The following is a 9,180-nucleotide window of genomic DNA, read 5'->3' as shown; positions in this document are numbered from 1 at the left end:
TTAATGAAAGAGCCCAATGCAAAAAAAAAATGCATGTTGGGTCTTTGAAATAGGCCGAATCATTTTGATAATAATCAGTTCGATCTGTTTTACCGAGAAGGTCTACGGTTCGAGTCCGTATAGCCCTATATTTTCGAATTTTATATTTTATTAATTTTAAATATTCATTAAATTTTTTAAATTAAGAAAATGAAATGAAAATAATATTCTTAAAACTAAAGCAAACTAAAACAATAAAGAATATCCAAATACAACCAAAAATAAAAAGTTGTATAGTTTTTTCCTAATTATTGTATTCTTTGTTGATTGGAAATGGTCGCTTCCAGTTGCTTGGTTCAAATCATTCCCATAAGCTCGCTCACAGGAGATCACTCAGAGTATAACCCTGAAAACAAAAGCGCATTTCAACGGATCCAATCGCTTTTTTTTATTCTTGGATAAGAATAAAATAAACAAAACCCCATTTTCTTAATTAATCCTCGCGGTAGATTGATTTTAGATTGATTCTATATAAATAGATATAAAATAAAAATTTCTATTTATTCGAATTATAATTTCGAATTTCTATTTAGAATAAATAGAATTTCGAATAAAAGTTTTTTGATTTCTAAAATTTAATAAATATTAGATATTAGTTAGATATTAGAATTCCTTTTATTTAGAAAACCGAAATGAAGTGAAAACGAAAAGTATTACTTGTTTTGGATTTGTATAGTATTATACTATATATAGTATAAATATATTTATACTAGTACTATACAAATTAGTACTATATCGAAATGAAATCGAAATAAGTGGAATGTAAATAAAATAGGATTAATTCCAATCAATAAATCTTAAAACGCAACATGGAAACACAGCAAACAAACGAAACTAGACGATTCGATCAAACTGAATTGTTGTTTTGACTAAACAAACAGTTGCGGATGACTTGACAATGAATTCCAGGTCGAAGCGACTAATCCGATCTATTTTTCACATTCATAGGAGTTCGTCTATGTTTCTGCTTTACGAATATGATATTTTCTGGGCATTTCTAATAATATCAAGTGCTATTCTATTTTGGCATTTCTAATTTCTGGAGTTTTAGCCCTGATTAGAAAGGGTCCAGAAAACTTTCTAGTTATGAATCGGGTATAGAACCAATGGGCGATGCTTGGTTACAATTTCGAATCCGTTATTATATGTTTGCTCTAGTTTTGTTGTTTTTGATGTTGAAACGGTTTTTCTTTATCCATGGGCAATGAGTTTGATGTATTGGGGTACCCGTATTCATAGAAGCTTTCATTTTCGTGCTTATCCTAATTGTTGGTTCAGTTTATGCATGGCGAAAAGGAGCATTGAATGGTCTTAGTTCCTGAATATTCAGATAATAAAAAGAAAGAAAAGTCAAAATAATAATACCATTGAGTATGAATTCCATCGAATTTCCTTACTTGATCGAACAACCCAAAATTCAGTTATTTCAACTACATTAAATGATCTTTCAAATTGGTCAAGACTCTCCAGTTTATGGCCGCTTCTTTATGGTACCAGTTGTTGCTTTATTGAATTTGCTTCATTAATAGGCTCACGCTTCGACTTTGATCGTTATGGGCTGGTACCAAGATCGAGTCCTAGACAGGCAGACCTAATTTTAACAGCTGGAACAGTAACAATGAAAATGGCGCCTCTTTAGTGAGATTATATGAACAAATGCCCGAACCTAAATATGTTATTGCTATGGGCGTGTACAATTACAGGAGGGATGTTCAGTACTGATTCTTATAGTACTGTTCGGGGGGTCGATAAGCTAATTCCCGTGGATGTCTATTTGCCGGGCTGTCCCCCTAAACCCGAGGCAGTTATAGATGCTATAACAAAACTTCGTAAGAAAATATCTCGCGAAATCTATGAAGATCGAATTAGATCTCAACAGGGGGATCGGTGTTTTACTACCAATCACAAGTTTTGTCTTGTACGTAGTACTCGTACTGGAAATTATAATCAAGGATTGCTCTATCAACCACCATCTACTTCAGAGATTCCTCCTGAAACATTTTTCAACTACAAGGGTTCACTATCTTCCCACGAATTAGTGAATTAGGTAGGATTTTTTTTTACAGAAACAGACAACGAATTAATCTTCATAAATTCGATTTCATCATAAATGCGAAATATTTATCTTAGAAAATGACAAATAAAAAGAAAAGTGCGGAGAGATAAAAGATGCAGGGTCGTTTGTCTGTTTGGCTAGTCAAACACGGGCTAGTTCATAGATCTTTGGGCTTCGATTACTAAGGAATAGAGACTTTACAAATAAAGCCTGAGGATTGGCATTCCATTGCTGTTATTTTATATGTATATGGTTACAATTATCTACGTTCCAATGTGCCTATGATGTAGCACCAGGCGGACTGTTAGCCAGTGTGTATCATCTTACGAGAATAGAGTATGGTGTAGATCAACCGGAAGAGGTATGTATAAAAGTATTTGCTCCAAGGAGTAACCCTAGAATTCCGTCTGTTTTCTGGTTTGAAAAGTTCGGATTTTCAAGAACGAGAATCTTATGACATGTTGGGAATCTTTATGAAAATCATCCACGGCTGAAACGTATCTTAATGCCCGAAAGTTGGATAGGTGGCCTTTACGTAAGGATTACATTGCCCCCAATTTTTATGAAATACAAGACGCTCATTGAATGATAAGAAACTAATTACAACTTCGAATATTCAAGGAATTTGTACATTTTCTTCTAGCTCAAACAGAGGAATTGAGGTTTCATTCGTATTCTTATGGATAGGCTAATAAATAAAAAGAAATAAAAGACAATACATCATTGAGATTCTCGATTTTTGAAGAGACTTTTTTATTTATTTTATTTCGGACGAGCCGAGACAATAGGATGAACAACAAGGGTTCTGTACCGTGAACTTTGTATCGCGCACATCACTTAGATGAACTCTAGAGAGTCGCATAGAAGGGAATGAAGAAATGGAATATGAAAGAGAATACAAAGAAATAAATGAAAGGGGATCGGCTTCTATTTGTACTGTAGCTGAGATGAGTCTTGGTTATTTCTATCCTTGAACTCCTCTAGACCCGTCTTTTTGTTGGGCCTTTCAACCAACTATTTTAATCTTTTAATTAAATATGTATGAAGTATTACCATTCTTTTTGAATGTGAGAAGCCGCAGTGTGAACAAATAAAAAAGAAGAGGAAAGATAAGCAAATTTTGTCTTTTACTACATTATAATAGACACATTAGAATAGACTTTGCTCATTTTAAAAAGAGAAAAATACAAAATGAAATAAATAAAGAGAGGGTTTACTCTCAGATACCTAGCTAGATAAGTATGTATTATGTCGATCCATATCAATTAATTTGTAGAGTAGATACTCATACAAATTAATCATATGCCAGGAACCAGATTTGAACTGGTGACACGAGGATTTTCAGTCCTCTGCTCTACCAACTGAGCTATCCCGACCATTACCGACGCATTATCCTCATAATACTAGATGACTTGGGTCTATGTCAATTAAAATGAAAACAAAAAACGAAAAGTATTAAATTAAAGGTCTCGAACAGGAATTTCTTGGATCTTCAAAGGAAGACTTTGTAAATTTCCATGAGTAATCATATGTATTATGAATCATTCAAATCAAATAGGTATTCCTTGCTCAAGAGATTTCTACGTATATCATATATATCACAATATATCACACTCTATCACAAGACTTGTGATAAGAGAACAAAATTCTGCTATGCTAGGATACGCTTGTAAAACGGCAAAGAATAGGATGAATGAGAAACATAAGGAACTTTGAACCACTAACAAAAAGGGTAGGATAAAATAAATAGACAGCAAACGGGCTTTTTGGGGTTGGGGATAGAGGGACTTGAACCCTCACGATTTTTAAAGTCGACGGATTTTCCTCTTACTATAAATTTCATTGTTGTCGGTATTGATATTGACATGTAGAACGGGACTCTATCTTTATTCTCGTCTGATTAATCAGTTTTTCAAAAGATTTATCAGACTATGGAGTGAATGATTTGATTAATGACTATTCTATTCGATTCTTTCTTCAACTTGGAATCGATTCACAACAATTCTTTTTATTTTTCATATTTTCATATAAATATAAATTGATTTTGCATATAATAGAAATAAAAAAAATACGGGTTCGGTTCGTCTTTTTTGAGATAGTTTTTCATTAGTATACCTATAAAAAAATAGGTATATCTTGCATCCTTTCTAGAGTTTCGATATTCGATATAAGGATTCCTTTACCAACAGTCAACCCCATTTGTTAGAATAGCTTCCATTGAGTCTCTGCACCTATCCTTTCCTTTTTTTATTATTCTCGCTTGCTGAACCTTTGTTCATGTTTATTTTCGTAAAATAATAAAATAATAGGATTTGGCTCAGGATTGCCCATTTTTCATTCCAGGGTTTCTCTGAATTTGAAAGTTATCACTTAGTAGGTTTCCATACCAAGGCTCAATCCAATTAAGTCCGTAGCGTCTACCAATTTCGCCATATCCCCTTTTGTGTCTTGAGATTAGGATCTCATTAGGATGCCCCTCCTTTCCCCTTTCTCCCTCCTTTCCCCCCCTTTCCCTTCTTTCATTTGTTTATTTTCTTTCGTTTATTTATTTGCTTTCTTTTATGCGAAACCGTTGAATTTAGTAGATATAGATACAGATTCTTATATCGAAGGGTCTTTACCTATTTTCTTGTTTGTTTATCGTCTTTCGTCTCTATCGGAGACCCATATTAATTTTATTTGGTCCAATCGGAAAATATTTTATCATTTCTGTATTCGCAATTCAATATAGATGGGTATTCCATAACATATATATGTCCCTCTTACTCTCAGTTTTCTCAGGCAATTTGGTGGAATACTGAAGGGTCGATTCTTTTTTCGTCTTAGCTTCGGTCTTTATGAATGAAAACAAAAGAAAGGAGTCTCTCATTATGATCTGGATTTCATTTCTATGGGTTGCATCTTTTTTCTTTAATTTCATTTTGATTCTTATCCTTTCCTTTTATTAGACCATCCTATATAACCATAATAAGAATAAGATAACTAAAAAATCAAATGAAAATTGAATTTATTCATTATTAAAATTAAAATGAAATAAATTATTTTTTTATAGTATAATAGCTAGAACTAATTATTTATATTTAATAACTAGAACTAATTATTCCATTCATTTCTATTTCGAATTCGAAGATAATTCAAATTTTGAGTCTAAAAGAGTTTCATTCTAATTATCTAGACTTATAACGTATCATTTCATTTCTAGAATCATAAAATATATAAATGCATAAAAAGATTTTGACTCTAATTATCTCTATTTAGAACTCGAAACTAAATAGAAATAAATTTAATCTATATTAAATCTATTAAATCGATCGATTAAATGAAATCTATATAAAAATTTTCTATATAATTTAGATGTAAAATATACTAAAATATAAAATAAACTAGAAAATCAAAATGGAGTCAGTAATATTAGTAATATTATATTACTATATTAATATAAAAGAAATATAACTAAGATATAAAAAAAGATATTAAATATATAGATAAATAATAAATATATATATATAAAATTAAAATCGAATTATTATATTCTTAATTATTAGATTCTATCAACATTAGCTTGAATATTAGATTGAATCTACCATTATTATATTAAATATGTTATATTTATATATTTATATTAAGTATGGCATTAAAAATTAGAAAAATTCTATCAAAATTGAGTCTATAATTCATATTAATAATTCATATTAATTATGAATAACTAATAGATAGTTAATAGATAAGATCCTAATAGTTTGCTGAATCCCTATGAATACCAAATTTCTATTATTTGAGCCCGCTTAGCTCAGAGGTTAGAGCATCGCATTTGTAATGCGATGGTCATCGGTTCGATTCCGATAGCCGGCTTTCCCTATTTGTTTGCTTTTTGCCTTTTTTACATAATTTAGAATGTTTTTTTTGAAATCAAAGAACAAACAGTGAAAAAGCTTTTTCCCCTTTTCTTTCCAAAGGTCAACAATCTGTTTATTATCTCGTCGAAACTTCCAATTAGGGATCAATTTGAGGAGTTAGATCTTTGCAGAATAAATCAAGAAAAAAAAGGAAACTCTAAGGAAACTCTTTTGGTTTAATTTATTTATATATTTAATATTCTATTCAATTTATTTATATATTATATCTATTTTATTCTATATATATTCTAACTATTTTAGTTATTTTTATATTTATATATTATTTTTATATATTATTATATATATTTTTATTTCTATTTTTTGTATACATTATATACAATACAAAAAAGTAAAGTATGGATATTGATCCAATTCATCTCATTAATATTTGTAATCCAATCCTTCAGTCGATTTCGCTTCATTTAGTTCAGTTTTAATTTCGGTTTATGAAATTTCAATAAAATTCAAATTAATAAGGAGTCCTTATGTCACGTTACCGAGGGCCTCGTTTCAAAAAAATACGCCGTCTGGGGGCTTTACCGGGACTAACTAGTAAAAGGCCTAGAGCCGGAAGCGATCTTAGAAACCAATCGCGCCCCGGTAAAAATCTCAATACCGTATTCGTTTAGAAGAAAACAAAATTGCGTTTTCATTATGGCCTTACAGAACGACAATTACTTAAATACGTTCGTATTGCCAGAAAAGCCAAAGGGTCAACAGGTCAGGTTTTACTACAATTACTTGAAATGCGGTTGATAACATCCTTTTTCGATTGGGTATGGCTTCGACTATTCCTCAAGCCCGTCAATTAGTTAACCATAGACATATTTTAGTTAATGGGCGTACAGTAGATATACCAAGTTATCGCTGCAAACCCCGAGATATTATTTCAGCGAGGGATGAACAAAAATCTAGAACTCTGATTCAAAATTATCTTGATTCATCCACCAATGAGGAATTACCAAAACATTTGACCTTTCACACATTACAATATAAAGGATTAGTCAATCAAATAATAGATAGGAAATGGGTTGGTTTGAAAATAAATGAATTGCTTGTCGTAGAATATTATTCTCGTCAGACTTAAACCTAACTAAAATAACAAAACAAGGGTTCTGCCCCCTTTTCACCTGAGTTAAGGTTAAGTAAAGGAAGACAGGGGAATGGGTTTGATTCGGAGATTTTTCTCCTATTCATGTATGATAGATACGTAAGGAGATTTTCATCCCCTGTATGCTATTTTACGTATTCCATATTAAAAAGGAATTGGGAATAGAGAATCTATACTAAAGAAGGGTCTAATTCTTTAGTATATGTTCTTATTTGATTTGATACATTGTAGTCAGTTACATCGGCGAATTAGGTGAAGGTGCGGAAAGAGAGGGATTCGAACCCTCGGTAAACAAGAGTCTACATAGCAGTTCCAATGCTACGCCTTGAACCACTCGGCCATCTCTCCTACATAATTATTATGGCCGATACCCCGAGCGAATAGCGAGTTATTCATATTAGATTGTTCGATAGGTACGAACAATATCAATTTAACTAGGAAACTTGCTATAAAAATAGAAAATTTTCATCACTTTTTTATCACTTTTCTTTAGCCTCCGGCTGAAAATGAAAAAAATGGAATGGGTCTACTTTTATGTTATTTCGTACTGTACACTTCCTTTGTTTGTGAGATCATTTTATTTTCTCACGAGGGGTAATGAAAAGAGTTATAGAATGGATTGCTACCTATGCCTAGATCGCAGATAAATGGAAATTTTATTGATAAGACCTTTTCAATTGTAGCCAATATCTTATTACGAATAATTCCGACAACTTCAGGAGAAAAGAGGCATTTACTTATTACAGAGATGGTGCGATTTGATTATTATTATATATATTTTCCTTTATTTATTATTTACTTTTTATTTACTTTACCACTCTCAGTCTTAGGAAAAGACACATTATTCAGAATAGAAAAAGGCTATTGAAAACAAAAAGAAATCTACGCTTGTTGAAGGTGAAGTTTATAAATAAAGCAATTCCTTCTGTCGTATCCCGATTAATGCAACCTCAGATGCTTCAATTGTTGATTCGAGTATTGAGCGAAAGGTTACACCTATGGGTCTGTATTGTGGGTCAACCCTACTACACGAGTACCAATAGGCGGCATAGAGGAAGAAGTATACGCCTAGGAATCAACAACACGAAAACTTTGTTATTAATGATTCCCTTTCTTTATCGGGATCGGAACTAAGAGAAATGGTTGGGACAACAAACATCCATCTTGTTCGTACTTTGGATACCCATATAACCATCGAAGATTGTTGAAGTGACTAATTCCTGGAAATTAAGGAGCGTTGAGAACAAAGAAATTGTTGGAGTTTACTTTTTTATCTAGTACGAACACGCTTGATGGTAAGAAAAGATCTTTTGCAAGAGGGTTGGCTAGAGATTTCTTGTAAAAACATTAGCCCTGCTCAGTTCATAATGACAATATTTCGACCTTTTTTTTAATTCCATGGATTATTCTCATTATGCACATAAAGGAGGAGCCGTATGAGGTGAAAATCTCATGTACGGTTTTGGAACGGAGAATTCTTTGAATCGAATGACGACCGTAACGGATGTCGGCTCAATCCGAAGGAAATTATGCGGAGGCCTTACAGAATTATTATGAAGCTATGCGACTAGAAATTGATCCCTATGATCGAAGTTATATACTATATAACATAGGCCTTATCCACACAAGTAATGGAGAGCATACAAAAGCTTTAGAATATTATTTTCGAGCACTAGAACGAAACCCGTTCTTACCACAAGCTTTTAATAATATGGCTGTGATCTGTCATTACGTGCGACTATCTCCACTATAGAAATAAAAAGGAAAGAAAGAGCAAATACGCTAGTAAATAAATACGCTAGTAAATAAACACGCTAGTAAATAAAATACTAGAAAAAAATAGGCTTTCTACATATTGCATCGTCCAAAAACGATTTTTATCAGCTGTAACAAAAAGAAACTTCATAGAAGTCGAAATATGAAGAAATATATATGCCTAGATACTTTATTCTATGGATAAAGATCTAATTGATAGAGGAAGCGCCGTAAAGATCAATTAGCGAGGTTTTGAGCCGATACAATAAATAAGAACTGCTTATTTATGTCATGATATGAGATAAAATTAGGAATCGACTTAT

General features: G+C 32.0%; 3 non-coding genes and 2 pseudogenes across 3 annotated transcripts; 3 read left to right on the top strand and 2 right to left on the bottom strand.

Moving 5' to 3' along the window:
* The first annotated feature begins 2,208 nt into the window (after window positions 1-2,208).
* Window positions 2,209-3,153, top strand: LOC128036889 (NAD(P)H-quinone oxidoreductase subunit J, chloroplastic-like; annotated as a pseudogene).
* A 245-nt stretch (window positions 3,154-3,398) lies between these two features.
* Window positions 3,399-3,471, bottom strand: TRNAF-GAA (transfer RNA phenylalanine (anticodon GAA)). The gene has a single exon. It is a non-coding gene; the product is annotated as a tRNA-Phe (tRNA).
* Window positions 3,472-5,761: 2,290 nt separating this feature from the next.
* Window positions 5,762-7,528, top strand: LOC128036890 (30S ribosomal protein S4, chloroplastic-like; annotated as a pseudogene).
* Window positions 5,875-5,947, top strand: TRNAT-UGU (transfer RNA threonine (anticodon UGU)). The gene has a single exon. It is a non-coding gene; the product is annotated as a tRNA-Thr (tRNA).
* TRNAS-GGA (transfer RNA serine (anticodon GGA)) lies at window positions 7,364-7,450 on the bottom strand. The gene has a single exon. It is a non-coding gene; the product is annotated as a tRNA-Ser (tRNA).
* Window positions 7,529-9,180: the final 1,652 nt, after the last annotated feature.

This window comes from Gossypium raimondii, unplaced genomic scaffold (genome assembly GCF_025698545.1).
Source record: "Gossypium raimondii isolate GPD5lz unplaced genomic scaffold, ASM2569854v1 Contig00071, whole genome shotgun sequence".
In the NCBI taxonomy this organism is placed as follows: Eukaryota; Viridiplantae; Streptophyta; class Magnoliopsida; order Malvales; family Malvaceae; genus Gossypium; species Gossypium raimondii.
Note: the sequence above shows the minus strand (reverse complement) of the source record. Positions and strands in the feature narration are given on the sequence as shown.